At 46.1% G+C, this 21,561-nt stretch overlaps 1 long non-coding RNA gene across 1 annotated transcript in view; it reads right to left on the reverse strand.

Annotated features, from left to right (window-relative positions):
- Nucleotides 1-21,561, reverse strand: part of LOC143292271 (uncharacterized) — a 115,843-nt gene that overhangs the window by 30,385 nt on the left and 63,897 nt on the right. The window lies entirely within an intron of this gene.

A 21,561-nucleotide genomic window follows, 5' to 3' on the forward strand; every position in this document is an offset into this window, starting at 1 on the left:
AAATGTCATTCAAAAAGGTGAAAACCTCGGCATCCTGAACAAAGAACTCTCTGTCCGCTGATTAAAAGAAAACAGTGGAAATAACAGGGGCTCTGTATTTCAACAATATCTCTAAACGACTGAGGTGTAGGAAGACGCAGATTTGCTTGGTCATTAGGAACAAAAAAGTCTATTATGATGCGTCCGTCTGTCGGTGGGTGGGAATGTGTGTGTAAAGGTGGCGCGTGCGTGAGGGTGCGAGTGCTCTGTGTGTGTGTGTGTGTGTGTGCATACACTTGTGCGCGCTCGCGCGCGTGTATTTTAACCGACCCCACACATGGTTTCTCGACTGTTTGTGGATAAATGTCTCAGCCATTTTGGGTCAAAAGTTTAAGGGGGAAATACACATGAAATCTATTACTTATTTTCTCGTGAGAAAATCAAGTGAATATGTTTACTATTGAAAGCCTGTGACACGGGTCAAAACAAGTTCGTAATTGCACGCTTGTCTTCGAAGAGTGCAACGAAACAATGCTCTGTATGTAATGACAGACTGAGTGAAATTTTTGAACGAACCAACGAACGAACGAACGAAAGAAAGAATGGGTGAATGAATGAATGGAAAGGGCAACGCAGCCTGACCGTCCTGTTCTTCTCTCTATGGGTATGTTAACCCTTTAAGCGCCGTGCACAGTGGACGTGGAAGCCCATTTTGCCATCGCTAATCCCCACGTCCGCTTTCGCAGCACACGGCTGTCATCGTAAGTTAGCACCTGTTTGTGTGCCTGGGAACCAATACATGACGGGAGCGCGCGCGCGCGCGCGCACACACACACACACACACACACACACACACACACAAACCAACCAAAAAAAAAAAAAGAAAAAAACAAGCTATTCCTGTAGAAGGCATCCCCGATCAGTGGGAAGTCACCGCCTGTGTTCGCTTGTTCTGTACAGGGATAGCGAGAAAGAGTGGGAAAAAGAAATGTGTGTACAGGTACCCGTTAACTCACCTGACTAGTTCTTCACAGTGAAAGCAATTCTTTGTGCTCATTCCCACAGGAACCAGTAACAGTTAAACACACACACACACACACACACACCTACGCACGCACTCATGTACACATAGATAAATGCAATGGAAATGCCGCTCTCCTCACTACTACGTGCCATGCCCAGAACCCCCCCCCCCCCCCCCCCACACACACACACCTTCCAACCCCCACCCCCCGAAAAATAAAGAAAGAAAGAAAGAAAGAAAAGAAAAGAAACTTACTGATGCTACTACTAACGGGCGGCGTGCGAAAGTCACTGTCCCACATTAAAACATATCCTATTTTTGATGGTCTGGATGATGCCAGTTTACCCAATTGTCACACCAACATTGTTCTGTTTTTGTTTTTTTTCCCTGCGTGTTTGTTGGTTTGTTTTTGGGGGTTTTGGGGGGTTTTTTGGGTTTTTTTTGTTTGTTTGTTTGTTTTCTGGGGGGGGGGGGGTTGTTGTTTTTTTTTAATAACAACAATAGTGTTTTCTAGTTCCAACGTTGTTTTGCTTTGTTTACTCTTGTATCTCGTTCCAAAAATTCCCGTTAGAGGCAAACGCAATAATACGAGATCCTTACTTCTCACGGGAGATTTTCATTCTCATATCTCCAGCGTTAAAAAACAAACAAACAAACAACAACCAAAAAAACCCTTCTCTGGCTCCCCAAACCGTATGTTCCGTACAACCTTTACATCTTCAAAAGAGATTATAAAATATCTCTTTTTTTTTTCTTTTTTTTTTTTAACTAGAGACTTAACATTCTCCCGGAGACTAGTTGTTTGATGCCTGTCTCTGTACTTGTCATCCTTGTCAACGTCCTGTTCGGCGACCTACCGTGCGCTGGCATGTCCCAACGCAGCAGTGAGGCAGCGCGTTTCAATGCATTGGGTGGAATGGATAGCAGGGGCGTAAGTCGTGCCGCTATGCCTTCACCGAAGTGCTGTTTGATACGACGGTGGCGCCAGCGCTGACCTGTTGGCCGAAGACTCACCCCTTTTCATTCAGGGGCACGCTTTTGCCACGACACTCCCCGAAAAAAAACAACACAAAAAAAAACACACACATACACAATGAAGGAAGAAAGAAAAAAAAGCGATCCTTAAGGACCCTGCGGCTAAATGCAGGATAGAAAGGGAGTGAGAACAACACGTGCCTGGCTGTAAGCAGTAAAGCTGCCAATAAGGGTTTGTGGTCCCTGTCATTACCATGCGCCACCGTTTACGCCGGATTTTTGTCTGGCCCAGGATATACCTTTTCACCCCCCCACCCCCCCCCCCCCCCACACACACACACACCCTCTCTCTCTCTCTCTCTCGTGCGTGTGTGTGTGTGTGTGATGAGGGTAAATGTGCATGGGTGTGATTTCATTAATGTGTTCGGTGCGCACACGCCAAGGTGTAGGCAGTATGCAAATTAATGTGATCAAGCGTGGTTAAATTAGACATGCAGAAATCCATCTTATCCTTTACCCTCAGCCCTCTCCCTCTTTCTGCGGAGAAGAAAGTGGATGAGAGTAGAAGAGAAGAGAAAGAGAGAGGGGAGGGGAGAGAGAGACAGACAGACAGACAGAGAGAACAACAGAGACAGAGAGAGATTTTCGGAGATGGATGTGTGCAATTGCATTTGATGGTATATGCGAGCGCGATCTGTACACACAATGCAAATGTGTTCAAATGTTCTTTAATCAGACATGCAGAAACCCATCTCACCCCTCTCTCTCTCCGTTTCTGAGACCCGTCCGCCAGACAGGAAGTTTTAACCCCAATGGTAGCACGCAGTGAGAGAGAGAGAGAGAGAGAGAGAGAGAGAGAGAGAAGAAACTTTTATTGTGGAGGGTTTTGAAGCCATCTCGGTCGCCTTCTACGACACATCGATCCCCCCACACACCCACAGATGTGAAACTGTCCGCGTGCCACGGGCAGTAAGTGGGGCCACACAGGTCTGGTATGATGGTCAGTCTGCCAGTGTGGAAGTGAGCAGGAGTTAGTCCGCTTACAGCATCTTAACGGTAACAATTTTGCCTTTACCTCCAGCTGAACCCATGTAATCTGCATAATGTCCATAACTGGGACTCCTTCCTGTATCTAATCTGATGTGAATCCCTGTGATGTGTGGAAGAAATTGCTCGTGCGCGTGTGCGTGTGTGTGTGTGGGGGGGGGGGCGGGAGGTCTGTGTGTGTGTGTGTGTGTGTGTGTGTGAACTCACTGATGCTCAAGACTTTTCTGAATGGGTGTTTTACAGTCTACATAATCTATTTCATTTCTTCTTCTTCTATTTCCTTTCCTTTTTTTATGTCCTGAGAAGGAATTTGTGGCTGCGACCTTTTATGGGAGAGAAAGAGTCGGTTGAAATTAAAATATAAAAAAAATCAAATACCAAAACCTCCCAAAGTACTCAGATTTCACGCTGATCGATGTAAATCAACCCTGACAACTCCCAGTCTGTGGACCATTCCATAAATCAACACGCCCCTCCTGTTCGAGCCCTCACTGACCCATTACGCTGCCGTCCTAAATCAACACCCGCTCTTTTCAGCTCTCACAAGTCCCAGTACAATGCAGTTCTACATCAACATAATTATCCCCTTTGCTGGTATACCCCCCATCCCCCAATCCTCCCATTGGTCCCGTGAAAGACCATGCAGTCACCCCTGTATTTTTGACAAATGGATGCTTCCTTGCCTTTCTTCACCTCCTCACCTGATTATAAAAAAAAAAGCTTTGCTTTCATTATCCTGAATAAAGGCATCACATTATATTACTACTTTTTATATATTCTTGATCTCGAAAGTCAAATGTGATTCAGGCTGTATTCTTTTTTTTTTTTTTTTTTAATAATTTTTTTTAATATGACAAAGTCGTCGAATGATGACAATACTAACAAAATTATATTCTTAAAAATCCTATTTAAAAAGGAAAAAAAAAAAAGAAAAGAATAACACACACACACACAAATAAAACCACGGCCACCACCACCATTACTTTACCATTTACGGAAAAAGCACAATCATTTAATCCGTCAAACAAACAATGGACTAGGACCTAGGCGATGGTGAAACGAACAAAAGAAAGACAGAGAAAAGGGCGACTGGTAAAGGCGTGTTTGGCAGACCACCACAAAGCCTCCAGACGCAAACAAGGTGAGAAGCCTTCTGTTATCACCTGAAATTAATCAGGCTGAATTATCATTAACATTAATAACTTACATGACATTCTCAACGAGTTTGTTAGAGCCTTAGAGACACAGACAGACTGGAAGAAAAGGCAGACAGACAGAGGGGGAGGTCTATATGTGCACCTACAAACTGAACACAACCACGGGATATTTATCTGATGGTATGTCGAAAGCAAGAGAATGTAAACGAAATATTTTGCCTTTTTTTTTTTTTTCCGTCCATTCACACGATCAGAAAAGAAAACGTTTGACTGCATCATCCCAACAAAGACTCTAAACAAAACTTTCGGCACTGACATCAGTTCGCGTTGATGTGATGTGTATTTACACAGTGTGGGACCACCCTCCTCTGGAACCCAGTAAGGATAGGCTGTAACTCTGTCCCCACCAGGAGCATGAGGGACGGAAATAACTCCAATCCATGTAATTTCCTGAAAATAGAAAGACCAAAACAGCTACGTTCTGTCGATCCTAAGCGAACATTTTTTTTTCAATCTGCTATCCCACGCACACCAGCGGGCGCACCTGCATTAAGTGAGAACACATGCCTGTTAGGGGAAAAATAAACAAAAACAAAAAGCAGCCAATGACGTATCCGTGTGTCACGCCGCACACAAATTCTCACAACAACTTGTGGCGACAACCATCTCTGACATCCATCTGCAAGAGAAACGCATGGAATGTGAAACTTGCGATGTTATGTCGCCAATAGCGAACACACACACACACACACACACACACACACACACACACACACACAGCGTGCACAAACATGCATACGTACTTCGAAAGTTGGTGGAGAGACTAACATACACAGAGATTTGGGGAAGACAGACAAAGAAGACCGTCACTGGACGAACTGCTTGTTATGCCACATCTTGAACCAAAAACACACGCAATAATTTCCCCAGAGAATTTAGGTCTTTGGATCCCCAACAAGTTAATCAAGATGCCTGATGAAATTTAAGTGTTAAAGTGTCGTAGGGTTCTCACGAAGTGGTTTACAGCAAACGCACAGGGTAGGGGGTGTGGGGGGAGGTGTGGGAAGGTAGGGAAGAAGGCGGTGAGACTGGGGGGTGGGGGTGAGGGTGAGACAGACAGCAGGGTAGACTGACAGACGGACATAAGTCGTACAGTTCTCACAGGCGAGAGACAGATATACGGACAGACTACAGAAAGAGCAGAACAGAGTTCATTGGCAGGAACCCACGCCTATCGCGGAAGGACGGGAGGGAGGAAGAGAAGGGGGGGGAGGAGGGGGGGGGGCGGTGCGGGTGTTGATATTGTTATAAGCTCAAGTCGCCGACAGAAACAAACAAACTCCCCACTTTCATTTCATGTGATCGTTCTGGGAGCCCTGTCACGCTTGGCCGATCTTTCCCTTTTGATAAATCACCCCTCGCTACAAGGTTGCACAATCAGCTTCTCCATCCCCCACATCCCCGCCCCTCCAACCACCGGGGCGCCCCAGCGCCGTGTTATTGTTTCAAATCCTTCCCACTATCAAACTCTGCTCTATTTTGCTTTCAACTCAGCGTGGACGCAAATGGTTTGTACGCTCAGGTTGCCGACAGCAAAGTATTTCCTTGCCTTCTTCGGATTTCTTTCTTTTTTTCCTTAAGTCGAAAATAAAAATAAAAAGAAAGCAAAACATGGAAGGAAAAGACAGAGTGAGGGAGTATTTAAAAAAAAAAAAAAAAAAAAGGAGAAAAAGAGGAGTTTCTGATTTCTATCACAAAGGCCAGTTCGGTGTTGTTGTGGTTCCACACAAAACCCGTGGGTAATGTTGAACAAATAAGCGAACTGGCAGGTCGCCGCCTCCCGAGGTATCAGGTCGTTCCGCTGACTTCGATGATTTCGCTTTGTTCTTCTCCCTTCCTCATCATCGCTGTCTGCATCTCGGTACCTCAACAACGACCACACACGCTGGATGGAGGAGAAGGGAAGAGAGAAGAAGAAGAGGGGGGAAAAAAGGGGGCGGGGGGGTGGGGGGGGGGAGTAGTGGGGTATCCCTTTAGCATGCAGCATCCCGCGACAGAGAGATTCGATAGATTAGCCAACCCGTCGCAGCCCCGACTCAGCTGTCAAACAGAGTGAGAGGCAAGCTTGCGTATCAGGCCGGGTGGTGTCAGGAACAAAATGAACATCACTGCCTACTTAAGGTCAGAAGATCAGGCGCCGGCCAGGCCCGTGGACTATCTATTCTCCACTTCCTCGGCCCGATAAGACGGTGACAAATAAAAGACCATAGACTGCGAGCTGAGGTGTCCTGGACTGTGGGGGAAAGGGGAGGGGGGAGATGTGGTGCTGGATGGAGCTCAGGAGCCCATCCACCTCGTCCCCCATCCCCTACCCCCCATCTATCCCACACACACACAGTTGGAATGGATGGGGCCGAGTGGAGGCTTTATCACACGGCCAACCTGCAGAGAGCCACACCTCTCGCCACTTCAAAGCTGCCATGTTTAGAGGCGTCAAGTGCTGCTCCCACCCTTCTTCTTTTTGCCTTTCTTCTTCTCCCACGAGGGGGTGGAACAGTCTGTTGTAAAAGGCGGGCTGTCCACGCAATGGATGTGTGTTTTGATGCCGAGGACGGGTTAGTAGCTATCAAGGGCGATACGCCGAAACCCATCTGATGCCGAAATGACAGGCTCGTAACGCATGGACGTGGCCACACACTTTCACCGTAGATGAGGCGAATTTCAATAACAGCAACAGTAGACATGTCTTGACCATCTCCCTTATTCCAACACACACACACACACACACACACACACACACACACACACACACACACACACACACACACCAAGCTATTTGGGGAGGAAAGATGAGAGGGCTGTCTGTACATGAAAAAAACCACTTTAATTTTTCTTTCAGCGCCACCCCCTTACAAAGCAGATGGTGTGGGCAGGGGAAGTGCAGCACTTCCCAAAATAGCTCCCCGCAGAGGCAGACGATCTGATAAACTCCCGATCCCCCTGATGCCAGTTTTCAAAAACACCACCACCACGCAAACGCCAGCAGACGACAATGACGAGCGGAGGTGACGGACTATTAAACAGCGCCAAGGCACCGACAAATTTGCTATCTAAACGGGAAACAGGGAACTGTACCCACTTGTGAAAAAAAAAAAAGAAATCAAAAGAAGATAATAAACAGAAATTAAAACACGTTATAAGCCGCCGTCTGGTGCCATACACACAGAACCGATTCCAAAGGCGGCGCGAGCTTGGCGAGTCGGAGACAAAAGAGCAACTTGTATCAAGGGAGGCCAACCACGCACCGACTGCCTCAGACTAAACAGGCGGCGACAACCGCAGCCTGATAACTGGGTGAGGAGGTGGAGGTGGGGGGTAGCGGATGTCGCTAAGTCTAAATCCCTCGCTTGTTTTATGGGGGATTACACGGTTCACGCTTCAAGTCGTGCACCGGGCTAAACTGGTGGGCGAGGGGTGAGAGAGGCAGAGATGCCGCCTGTTAAGGGACCCCGGGCCCAGGGCTGACGCCGACTTCCGACACAGCCATCAGCAAGCTTCGACCTGCCTGGCCCGCCCAGACACTCTGGCTGCCTCGCTCCGCGCTATCCCTCGTCTTCATCATCATCTGCATCATCAGTATCATCATCATCCTCATCGCGTCTACCCACCTCCACGGTTTCGTCTTCATTTTCTTTAAATTTCCCTCACCTTTTGATTTATTTACTTTTCAATGCGAATACTTTTTGGCTGTTTTCCCACAGGTATCTATGAGAGAATGTATGGAAGCGAGAAGAGCAGGTTGGAAGATTACTTTCCACAGGAAAAGAAACAAGACTTTATTCCACTGATGTTTATAGACACAGAGAATTGTTGTGGTTACCAGAGACCGAAATACTCTCAATGAAAACAACACACTCGCAACGCAACAAATAAATAAAAAGCGAGGGAGATCGAGGGAGGGATGAACGTCAGATAATATTTTCATCATCATTTGCATAAATCAAATACCAAAACTATATGAAGCCAAACATGGAAAGGTACATATAAATATTTCCAAATACTTCAGGTCAAAATTCTAACATAACCTTTGCACTAAAAACTTCCTTGTCATCCTCCCCCCCACCTCTCTCTCACATACACTCACACACAAGTACCCGAACTTCTTAAGCAATACAATAAGAAACCCTTCACCAAAACTAACTCACCCATTCACACAAACACCAGCCTGAACTATTCCAAATGAAAGATGAAAAAACAGTATCGCTCCTGAAAATACTTCTTAACGCTGATTACAGAAAAAATATATATCATTCCCTCGAAAGCAACTTTTTCTTAAATTAATCAATACGTAATACTATGTTCTTATTATGAAACATAATAGAGGAGGATGACTTCCCTTTTAAGAACGTTTTCCATAAGGTGTGTGTGTGTGTGTGTGTGTGTGTGTGTGTGTGTGTGTGTGTGTGTGTGTGTGTGTGTGTGTGTGTGTGTGTGTGTGTGTTTCCATGGCACTGTGAGTTACCGCCCTGACTGCCGGTCAGAATGTAAACAACAGTACCATAAATCGTCCCCAGAGAAAGGGAGATCACTTAGCAGAGCATTTCAGACAAATGAACCACCACTTAACACTCCATAACTCTTCTCTCATCGGCCCTCTTCATCTCTCTCTCTCTCTCTCTCTCTCTGAGTGAGTCTGTGTGTGTGTGTGTGTGTGTGTGTGTGTGTGTGTGTGTGTGTGTGTGTGTGTGTGTGTCTGTCTCTGTGTCTGTATGACAGCCCACTTCACCAATCTTTTAAAGTCAAATTACGAACAGGAACTTATCCCATGCAAAAACAAGCAAACGCACTCCCCTCCACACACAAACATGCATGAACGCACACACATACACATAATCACCTTGCAAATTTATTTCAAACCGCATACAATGAATAGATAATAACTGCAACGAAAACAACAACAACAAAACCTATCATAAGAAAAATAACTATCAATACTAATTATTTTCTTCATATTTCACTACCACTGCCAGGTTTCCACCATAACAATGGCACAGACCAGATGATTGTCACATTCTCTCCCTATCGACGAACACACACACACACACACACACACACACACACATATATATATATATATATATATATATATATATTCATTCATTTACCATTGCACTTGTGTCTTATAAACCTTACGGTTTCATGACAATAAAATCTATTCTATTCTATTCTATAAATATATATATATATATATATATATATATATATATATAACATGTAGATTTTGCTCACGAATTCCAGAAAACAATACGAATGTATACTATTTGATTGGACAGAAACCAGGACAAGTATAAATTCCCATTGTGAGCTTTGTGACGACGTATATAGTTATGTTCGACAAGCCCTTTTTGAGATTTCATGGAGAGAAAAACCAACAGCAGAACAACAAGAACAACAACAAAAAAGTCTGTCAAACGCAGTTCATGTTTTGCAGCTCAACCCATCAAGTGAGACGACAAGCGAGTTCGCAGCGCCACCTTGCGGTCTTATCTCTGCGCAGCAGCCATTGAGGACCGGGTGGTTTGGCGACGGGGAACCCTTGAGGCGAACCCAGTGTACCCGCCCCGAAGTCGTTTTGTGGAGGTGGGACAGGAAATGGCCCGTGCCCCATCCGCGGTAATCGCCCTTCTATCAAAAGTTTTGCATCATGATCCCTACTGCAGTCATCACCCTGCTTTTAAAGGCGTGGGAGAGAGAGGGGTTGTCTGTGTGTGTGTGTGGGGGGGGGGGGGGGGAGGGGGGGGTGTGAGTGGGAGGAGAGATTGTGTGGGGGTAAGGTGTGGGGGAAGTGGTGGTGGTGGTGGTTTGGGAAGAGGCGGTGTGTGTGTGTGCGCGCGCTTGCTTGCGAACATGTGTATGTTTGTATGACACAGCAGTTCTCTCTCTCTCTCTCTCTCTCTCTCTTGTCTGTCTGTGTAGAGGTAGGTGTGTGTGTGTGTGTGTGTGTGTGTGTGTGTGTGTGTGTGTGTGTGTGTGTGTGCGCGCGCGCGCGGGGGGGCGTGTATTGGGTGGCAGAGACAGAGGCAGAGACAGAGACAGACAGAGACACAGACTTGCAGAATCAAGCAGTAAGACAGGCAGGCAATCAAGAGACACCCCCCCCCCCACCCCAAACAAACAAGTAAAAGTCACTCCCACCACTTTAATATAATCCCCTCCCTCCACCTTGGAAAGGTTGTTGCCCTGGCTGTGTGAGTGTGTGTGTGTACAAACTTTTGTATGTCAGGACGCAGGCCTGGCAGACCCATTATACCGCTTGTCGTCAAGATAACGGACCAGTCTCGCCACCATTCTTAAATGACTTTTTTTTTTCTTGGGGGTGGGGGGTGGGGGTGGGGCAGGAGGCGTTACTATGGCGGTTCCTTGATTCACCAGTTCTTCCAGAGCGTAATCTTTAGTTTCATTCCCAACATCAGATTTCTTCACAGGATCTAATTTTCCTCCCACATGCCCCCTCTGCCAAATTAAGTCACATGCAAAGAATGGTTATGTTGAGTTCGGAAGCGAACGCGCGCGCCTGTGTGTATGCGTGTGTACACGCGCAACAGGAAAAAGTAGAAGAACAGTGGGTTGGGGGGGGGGGAGGGGGGGGGGGGGGGGGCGAGAGAGAGAGAGAGAAGAGAGAGAGAGGGGGGGGGGAAGAAATAGAGGTATTTCTGTTCCAAAGAGTGAGAGTGACAGAGTTCCGCTTCCCGTTCCGATTAAAGGTCGTTGTCCTCCCAACACTCAAAAAAAAAAAGAAAAAAAGAAGAAGGGGAAAAAAAAAAAAGAAGGTTGGGAGCAGATAACTACCAAAGACTATCGCATCATCATAACTGACTTTCTGTCTGCATAATACTCCAGTTATCTTGAGCGGCTGTATAAATAAACAGTCAGCGGAAGGGATTCTGAGAGACACGCACCTCCTAATCGTTTTGGCGAAACAGGACGGATCAACATCCATATATACTATCATCTCTTTAATGTTCCGAGTTCTAAGAGTTTTCAGCTGTCTGTGGGGCCGATGTTCACTCAGCCAAAATAAGAATCAACATTCTTCCACAGAGAAACTAAATCATTACGGTGTTGATGAGTAGTAGTAGCAGTAGTAGTAGTAAGTAATTTCATACTTAGGCTTTATTGCTACTATAATCGTTATCGTTATTTATATTATCATTATCATCATGGTCTTCATGATCATTATCCAAAACATCAAAGCTGTTCCACTCCTTTTAACGATTTCCAGCCTACACTTAGCACAATGTACCCCCCAAACTCTACACACACACACACACACACACACACACACACACACACTTATGCCTTCTTCACCAAACTACCTAACGCGAAAGTGAAAAGCCAAAGTACAGAAAAAGGGCATTATATTCATACATGTACACGTATTATATAATACTATATCTGCTGTTTGGCTTGAGGGGCAACGGGTTGAAAAGCGAGGCAGAGTGCGTGCTGAGGCTGTATGCATCTCCTCAGGTCCTGTGAAGTGAGAGCCGCCGCTCTGACATGTATGTAGGCATAAAAATATGATCCGGCGGACGCCTGAGTCAACATGGGCGCCTCTGTGATTTGGGGGGTTGAGGAGAGAGAGAGGGGGGTGGGGCCTGGGGGGGGGGGGGGGGGGGGTGCGAGAGAGAAGGCATAGGACTCGGGGAGTCGGTATGAAAACAACAACAGCCCAGGCCACGGTACGGCCACCGCCTAGAAACATAGCGAACGGGGCCCTTCCAGTGGTGGAAGGTGGAATGATGTGTTTGGGGGGGGTAGTTAAGGGGGTGGGTGGGAGAATAACCACTCCGTTTTCCCTCTGCCACCACCCGTCTTCCCTCCTGCACCCCGTTCACTCTTCTTGTGAGTGCGTGTATGTGTGTGTTACGTATTGCTCAGTTCGTTTGACTGGTGCTGTGGACTATTTCGTTAACATGTGTTCTTTCTCTCTCTCTCTCTCTCTCTCTCTCTCTCTCTCTCTCTAGTCTGTCAGTGTCTACCACCACACCCACACTCCCCCACAACAAAAAAGATATTTCTTAATATATTTCTTGCAAATCTGTAACATTCCTTGGCCGTGTATGCATAAAATCTAATAGATTCTGAAGTGCAATAATATATAACTTCGACTGCGTGACTGCACAACTGTGTTAGGTGTGGCACTGAACGCCTCAGACCCGTAAGGTTTACACGTCAAAGACCGTCAGTTTCAATGACCAGACTGCGAGAGGTTTACGTGCATCATGACGCGAGTTTAGATACCCGGGAAGCGAAGGTTTACACGACAAAGACCGTCAGTTTCAATGACCAGACTGCGAGAGGTTTACGTGCATCATGACGCGAGTTTAGATACCCGGGAAGCGAAGGTTTACACGACAAAGACCGTCAGTTTCAATGACCAGACTGCGAGAGGTTTACATCCATCATGACGCGAGTTTAGATACCCGGGAAGCGAAGGTTTACACGACAAAGACCGTCAGTTTCAATGACCAGACTGCGAGAGGTTTACGTGCATCATGACGCGAGTTTAGATACCCGGGAAGCGAAGGTTTACACGACAAAGGTCGTGAGTAAGAATGACCTATCAGCACAACGTTTACACGTTTTGAATTTGAATGCACAAGATGCGCGAGGCTTGCATGCCCTGGGTTGGCGAGTGTATCTGAACTCCCAAGGTTTATAAATTGGCCTTCCACCACCACCCACCCCTCTTCCCAATCGCCTTAAGGACTTCACCCCTCTTCCGCCAGAGGGACCTCCCCCCACCCGAACCGACATCCAAGACTCTGCCCCCCGAACAACGAAATCTTCACCGAACCATGACCCGAGCCAAAAACATGGGTGCCAGCCAAGAGGTCGTTGAATCAGTTCTGCACCCATCGTCGTCATCTGGTATCAGTGCTGCATCGGTTCAAGTCCCGTTTTCCCGCTCGCCTGGCATGGTCATCTCCGTCGGCCAGTCATCAGCCGTTGACATCGACTTAAACATTGAAAGGTAAAGTGTCATCAGGAAGCCCGAACAAAATATATTTTCCAGGCAGAATACTCACGAAATGACCAGAGTAGACAGCGCTTTTTCATTTCAAAACGCCGCAATGGATCGGATGGGCAAGTCTTGTTTTTTTTCCCCTTATTGCCTGTTAATATACCATATGAAGAACATTTTATTCTTTTTTCCACCTTTTCTAAACCGATTATTTATACATTAACAACACCAAAACTTCCAATGATTTCCCTACATTAAACCAGAGACCTTCGCGCAAGTGCATCATTTTTATACAGCAGGGGTAGAGAATCAGTCCAGCATGAAAACTTGTAAGGATTTTTTGCTTATAAAAATGTACATTCAACAACAGTGTTCCTTCTTGACTGACATGCCATGTACACGAACACGCATCCTGTTTGGTGAGCTGTGTGTGTGTGTGTGTGTGTGTGTGTGTGTTTTGTGTGTTTAAAACTGCGCAGGCAAGACGCTTTGTATATAAATCAAAAAATATCTTTGAATACGCATGTCACGTGATAAAAAAATTTTTTTAAAAACACCACTCCTCCGGCTAAAAAATCTCTAGTTCTCATTCTGTTTCCAAATTAAAAAGTAGCAAGTGAGCAAATGAGAGAGACAGACAGACAGACAGACAGTGACAGAGAGACGGACAGAGTCAGTCTTTAGCTCCCGCTGTCAGAGAGAAAGAAAACGGATTAGCCCCCTGGGAATACCTGCAAAACGACGCGGCGTCCGTTCTGCAATTTTCGCCTCACGCCTGTCAAAAGTGTCCCCCTGAGATAATTCTCCCGGTCACATCAGGCCAAAATAGTCCCCACTCTTCAATCGACCACCCGGGTAAAAAATCATTACATGCGTAGGGTTGTAGAGAAAACACAGGAGTTCAGCTCTGTTTGATTCAGTACGGTCTGGTTGGGTGATCTGGCTGTTTGGCTGTTTGGGTTGTCTGGCTAGTTAACTGTCAGGCTCGCTGTGAACCAGTTCTATACTTCATACCTGCTCTTTCATAACTTTAATACACAATGTTACTTTTTTTTCCCCCTGCTTGCAGCCAATCAATACTTCAGCCTTGACACAGACCGCTTTTCTCTTAACTCTATACTATTCCATCTGTGAAGCACACAGGATATATTTGTATGTGTGTGTGTGTGTGTGTGTGCGCGCGCGTGCATGTGTGTGTGTGTGTGTGTGTGTGTGTGTGTGTGTCTGTGTTTATTCTCACCCCACCCTTTTTCCAACCAAACTATCACCACGTCCTTAAATTAACATTGAAGCCACGCTGTTCTGTCCCCGCTTTTACCATTTCACAAGTCCTCAACGAGATCATATTCATCATCACATAACCACTTTCCCTGTCTTAACTCTGAACCGAATCCGATCTGTAAACACACACACACACACACACACACACACACACACACACACACACACACCAAACACCTACAAATCCTTCACCAAAAATCCCAAACTAACCGTCCAAACGTAACACCAAACGAAAACGCACATGCTCCTGCCGGATACTGAGCACGAAGGTATAGGAGAGGAAACGTGTGGAAAATCTGACCACACGCAGAGAACGAACGAACCGGCAGGGTGAAACCAGACACAGGGCGAGTGAACTTCAGAAGAGGGGAGGACAGAAAATCCAACTGGCAGAGAGAACAAGAGAAAACTGCTGGTATCAACTTTCTTGCAATACAAAACACGGAAAGTTTTCTTCTTATCATTATTTCTTCTTCTACTTGTTGTTACTCCTCCTCCCCCTCCTTCTCTTCTTCTTATTCTTCTTCTTCTCCTCCTCCTCCTCCTTTTTTTCCCTCCTCCTCCTCCGCCTCCTCCCCTTCTTCTCCTCCTCCTCCTCCTCCTTATCTCCCCCAGCAGCCTCCAACATCCCGCTGTGTTCCATCTTTGCAAAGCGCACTCATCAAGGCGAAGGTAAAAACAAACTTATCAACTTAATTGTCTTCGTTTTTTCCCCCCTAATCTTACCCTCCAGAAAATGGGAACGAAATAATAACAACAATCTGATCCCAAACTTTCACAAGCTAGCTGAAGGACAACAGCAAACCTTTTTCCAAGGCCTTTCAATTCCGGGATTAAAAAACAACCCAACTTCAAAAAAAAAAAGGGGGGGACAAAAAAGTAATATTCTTTTAAATTCCCGATTTTTTTGTCTGATTGGGGCAAAAAAAAAAGTGTCATAATAATGTTCTCCATTCCTCGAACTATTATTGTATAATTATCTGACTTCTGAGTGGGTTGACAAGCTCTCTCTCTCTCTCTCTCTCTCTCTCTCTCTCTCAGTGCTTGGCAAGCAAAGCAACTTTAACAATGAGTTCTGATAAACTCCCACCGTCTCTCTCTTCTCGTTCTTCCCTTGCTCTCTTCCCACACCACCAATATGTCTCGACCCCCCCCCCCCCTCCCAACTCCCCACTCCGAACCCCCACCCCGAACCCCAATCGCCCACCAAACATGCAAGTGAGAAACCAGCACTCGCAACAAAACTAACGTATACTGAACAAGATTGCTCCACGGCCTCCCTTTCTATTCTATTCTCTCTTTTTTTTTTTTTTTCTCTCCAATTCTCTCCTCGTTCCGAAGTCCATTTTGTGCCGTAACCGCGGCGCCTTAACAATAGCTTCTAATTCGATCGGAGATTTGCTTAGCGATTTTTTTTTTTTTTTTTTTGGAGGGGGCAGGGGGAGGTAGGGGAGAGAGTGAGAACTCCACCAGGGTAATTGTCAAGCCTCCCCCACCCCCACCTCTCACCCCCTTTCTTTCAGCCAGGGAGGGAGGGCAGAGGGGAGGGGATTTATGGAAATGCTGAAACTCGCTACCATCTTCGCCCGATTAGACCTCTCCTTGGCGGCTCGGCCAGGCCTGTTTGTTAGCGGCAAAAGTGCATTTTCCTAAAGCAAAGTTCGCGCCTAATGGCAGGGAAATTTCCATGCATTTTTATCATTTCATTTCTCTTGGGGGTAAGGGTATTATGTTTTAGGGGGCGGGGGGAGGGGTATCTAGGATAGACGGGTGGAGGAAGAGAAAGAAAGGGTTAAAAAAATAATTAAAAAATAAGAGAGTCAAATCTCCGATCAAGGCATTGGTATACGTACTTTCAGCGCCGGTACCTCGTGCACACTGAATATTTATGGGATTTTGTTTTCAAAGCAATTACTGGAGGATCGAACTCTGACCAATTACACTCGCTCTCCCGCGAAGAGATCTCCGAAGCATATGCAGTATATGCAAATAAGTGAATAAATGAATAGATAATAAAATTAAACATAAAAAAGGAAAGGCCAAGTTAACAAAGCTACAGCCCATGTTCTCAACTTAAAGTATACAAAATAGAGATGACATAACTTCATCAAAATCGTGTTAAACAAACAGCAGAAAGATTAACCTCAAAAGCTGCGTCCAAATTTAAAAAAAAACACTAGCAGAACATGCTTCTCTTTGTCCTTCTTTTCTTCTCCATCAAATTCTAGACCCGTTATGCGGCAAACAACTACAAAATAGCACAAGAATGTATACATACGCCTATGGACAGTAATATATAAATATACAATTTAACATACATTAAAAAAAAAAAAAGCTATCAATCATCTACTATTATCTCTAAGGTATGTTACTATTTAAACAGTGGGCATATAATAAATACACATAACTAACAAGAAGTTAGATCTTTCATTTTCTCGCCCTGCCCACGCTCCCCTTCTCTCTCTCTGAGTCTGTGTGTGTGTGTGTGTATGTGTGTGTGTGTGTGTGTGTGTGTGTGTGTGTGTGTGTGTGTGTGTCTGTGTGTGTCTGTGTGAGTGTGTGTCTGTGTGTGTGTGTCATTCTCTCTGTGTGCGCGCGCAAATTCTGTGTGTGTGTGTGTGTGTGTGTGTGTGTGTGTGTGTGTGTGTGTGTGTGCATTGTTTGCGATATCTCTTTTCTCTTTCGTTTTCTTTTTTTTTCTATTCTTAATAAATCATATACAGATGCAAAGACCTTCTTTTCAATCTTCCCCCCGTCATCAGAGATACTGAAACTTAAAAAAAATAATAATAATAAAAATAAAAATCCTACGACCAATCTGAATAACATAATTAATATATCACCCATTTGATAATTATGTCGCAAGTACTTAACACTTCCGATATCTCGGGTTTCTTCAAAGGGAGGGGAGCGGGACTTGGGAGGGGCGGGGCGGGGGGGGGGGGGGGGGTGAAGAGGGGGCGAGGGTGGGTTGGTTGTTATTTGCAAATGAGATTCAACCTCATTCACAGTCTGCTCTTTCTCCTCCCCTTTCTCCCTCGTTATCTCCTTCTGTGCCTATCCAAACATTTCGTTGCCATTTTGTTTCGTAAGTACACAATTAGCCAGTGAAGTCTCCAGAGGTTTCGTAAGAACAGGAAATGCAACACTGAAACCTTTCCTTTGTCGACGTCTTCCTCCCCTTGGTGAACTGGTGAATCACTTTTGTCTCCGAGAGAGCGATGTTGAAGGAGGTTTGTGATGTAGCTCCACTAAGATCTTTATGAATTGGGGGGTCGGGAGGGGGGGTGTATATAAAAATAAAACTAAAAAATAAAATAAAATAAAAAGGAGCCCCGAGGCAAAAGCGTGTTGATGGCCTCAGAAGATAACAAAGATGATACGACTTGTCGCCGCCAGTCGTTCTCACTGATGTCAATGCCCAGCTTCTTCCCTCTCTCTCTCTCTCTCTCTCTCTCTCTCTCTCCCACCACGACTCCCTTTTGTGACAGCCAAGTAGTTCGCACCTCACGGCTCGTGGGAGCTGTTTGCTGGAGCACGTTAGGTTCTTGTTCTTTGTCAGGCCCTTAAATGGATCAAAGCTGAGCAGAAACTGTATCTGTTTGGGTGAAGGGTCTCGGAGGAACAAAACGGGGACGTTTGAAAAGCGCACCGCACTGCTATCGCCATCATCTACCACCGCTTGGAACACACGTACGCACGCATGCACATGCACGCGCACACACACACAGCGAGACGAAATGATAGAGACCAATAACTCCGTCCCCCCCCCCTCTCTCTCAGGGTAACGCTTTTCCCATGGCAGTTACTGTGTGTGTGTGTGTGTGTGTGTGTGTGTGTGTGTGTGTGTGTGTGCGCGCGCGCATGCGCGTGCGCGTGTGTGTGTGTGTATGTGCGTGTGAATCAAAATGATTTAACTTGTGCAATCAGTGTTGTTTTCAACTATGCACAACTATGAACGTAGACGCAGTTCCATCTCAATGGAACAGCATCAATTCATTCAGAACCGCTCTCTCGCTCTTTTTTTTTTTAAACACCTTGTGCAGATATTCTGCACCAGCCACGACTGCTTTTCCTTCTCAGACTTACACCCCAGCATGCGCCGGAAACCAACCCAGCGTCCCAAAATCCAAGCTGAGCCCTATTCTTCTTCTTCTTCTTCTCTCTCTCTCTCTCTCTCTCCTTCAAAACTCCAGGCGGTTTGCCAAAACACAAACTTCGAAGGAGAACTACATAACCAGCCCACCCCCACTCCCTTTCTCTTAAACAGGACTTGATCCCCACCCCCACCCCCCACCCAACCAACCCCCACCCCACTTCTCACGGCCGCAGACCTTGGTATAATCTCGGACAGGCTGCCTCCCTCCTCCCACAACACCGACAAAAAAAAAAAGTGGTAATGATGTCCCTTGTCACCCGCCAGATCAGACAGCCGACACGCCGACCTCTGTGACAAAGCTAACTGCACCGGACCACCCTCCCTCCGCCACAAAAGACGCTGCGTAACGGAATTGTAAAACCCCCCTCCGGAACAAAAGAGGGAGAGAGAGGGGGCGAGAGGGGGGCTGGCGGGGGGGGGGGGGGGAGTCTTCTGCGACTAGACATGGGTCTGTCTGATCAGCACCAAAGAGACTGTACAAATCATGTGGCGAGGTATGATTTAATCGTCCCAAACAGCTCCCCTCCCGGCTCTTGTAGTCCAACACAACTGAACATGTCGGCGCACAATCGCCCATCAGCCTCGCCCTCACACAAACACACACACACACACACTGGGGGGTAGAGGTGGGGTGTGGGGTACTGATTTGTCCCCAGTCTGGAGGACAGAGATTTGATTCCCGCTCTTTTCTTCCGCAGCAAATGAGAAATGCTAATGAGGGTTTGTGGGTGGGAGGGGGGGGGGGATGGAGGATGGAATGAGAGGGAGAAAGAGGGATGTGGGCCGGGGGATGGGGGGTGGGGGGGTCCCCCTTTCTTGTGCTTTCATCCAAGCTTGAATTTGTCAATCTGTGTCCGCTTTTCTCAGGCAACCCCCACCCCACCCCCACTTCCCCACACAACCCCTTCCTCCACCCCACTCTCTCTCTCTCTCACCCACCCTGGAAGAAAGCTATTAGTTTGAAATCAATGTCAAGGCGCCGCTTTCCATTTATGATCTTTCTCGAATCATATTGTGGAGTTTGTGTGGCAATGTGGGGGCAAAGAACGCGTGTCAGAGGACTTGGGGGGGGGGGGGGGGGGGGGGGGCTTAGCGCCAACACCAACGCTGCACGGCTTGCAGGAGAGGAGGGGGGAGAAGCGGAGGGGGAGGTTGCTCTATAGAGGGGATTGGGGGAACGAAGAACCAACAACAGAGCCGCTATCAGTATGCATAGCTCTGGAATGAGAACTCCCGCCGAATGCGGGATCGTTTAGAATGCAACTTGCCACCACAATGCCTGCAACACCTTGATTTTCGTTGTGACAATATTAAGACGCCCGCGCGCGCTCACGCAAACATGCACACACGCACACACGCACGCACGCCCGAGCGCGCACACTCATACACGCACGCAAGGACGCGCGAACACACACACACACACACACACGTCTAACCTTGTCAGAATTATGAGATAAAATGAAATAAATATTCAATTAAAAAAAAAAAGACAAATAAACACTTGACTGAACATTGACTTACATAACGCGAAAATACTCAACCACGCGTGCACCCCAAAAAATTCAATGTGGAATGCAATCACCATAGATAAGCCATTGTTGTCTATGCTATTTGACAAAGAATAGATACTAAATGGGATTCTTTAAGTGGTTATACTGCAAGGTTTCTGTGGTGGATAATGAGGAATGTAATGATACATTCACCGCATCAATGTTAACTGCGTTTATTCATATATTTATCTTTTTATCAAACTTGCTTGTTTGTATTTTGTTATTCAAACGAATCAAAGTATTTATCAAATAAAATCATGTTTACGTTCCTTGCTACCCCACCCCACCCCCCACCCCCACCCCCACCCCCGCCCCCCAACCTCCCTCTCAGTCTGGGGTGGATTATTGACCTGTACACAACAGATAAATACGTCTCGGTGGGGTGGGGTGGGCAACAACAGCATGTTCCAGTTCCTACAACTCCGCAATACCTCAACATGACCACAGAAAAGAAAGGTGGATAGAGAACATGCGGTGTGTGTGTGTGTGTGTGTGTGTGTGTGTGTGTGTAGACGGTGAACGACACATAGCGTGAAAAAGTCAGTAATGTGTGATACTTGATACCGCTCTGATACCAACGGGACAACGTGTTCAAACCAGCACACACACCCTGCGTCTCACAACACAAAATATCTCTCTCTCTCTCTCTCTCTCTCTCTCTCTCTCTCTCTCTCTCTCGCACACACACACACACAACTCCACCTACCCACCAACCCTCCCGCCCCCTACACACACACACACACACACACACACGCACACACACACACACGCACACACACACACACACACACACAAGAGCACGATCGAACAGGATTCACACACGCACAAACATAATCATAAAATATCCTGTAATCCCTGGGGTGTTACTGTTATGACACAGAATAAAGAGCCGGCACGAAGAACAAATTCCCAGATCTGTAGGCTACTCACATTAAGAAGTCAACGCACTTTGAATGATCGTTATTTTATTTTAATCGTACACGCCTTTAAAAAACAACAACAACAACAACAACAAAAAAACACATCATTACAGACAAATTGGAAATACCAACAACGCATTTAAGCACAGATAAGTATTTTTGTTATTGCTGTTTGTTGTTCTTTTCATCGGTTTATTGTATATTCACTACACGGTGATTTCGACGTTTGCTGTTGTTGTTGTTGTCTTCAAAAATTAAACCTACTACCTTTTCTAAACCAAGATGTAAAAATGAATCAGACTCCAGTGATTTTTTTTTTGATTTTTTTTTTTTTTGATTTTTTTTTTACTCAGTTGATATTTTGTATAACAATGCCAATATTTCTTGCTGAAAATAATTCAAGAATTTCAGCAATGTGTTTTTCAAGAATGTTAGTCACAA

Source organism: Babylonia areolata, chromosome 1 (assembly GCF_041734735.1).
Source record: "Babylonia areolata isolate BAREFJ2019XMU chromosome 1, ASM4173473v1, whole genome shotgun sequence".
Taxonomy (NCBI): Eukaryota; Metazoa; Mollusca; class Gastropoda; order Neogastropoda; family Buccinidae; genus Babylonia; species Babylonia areolata.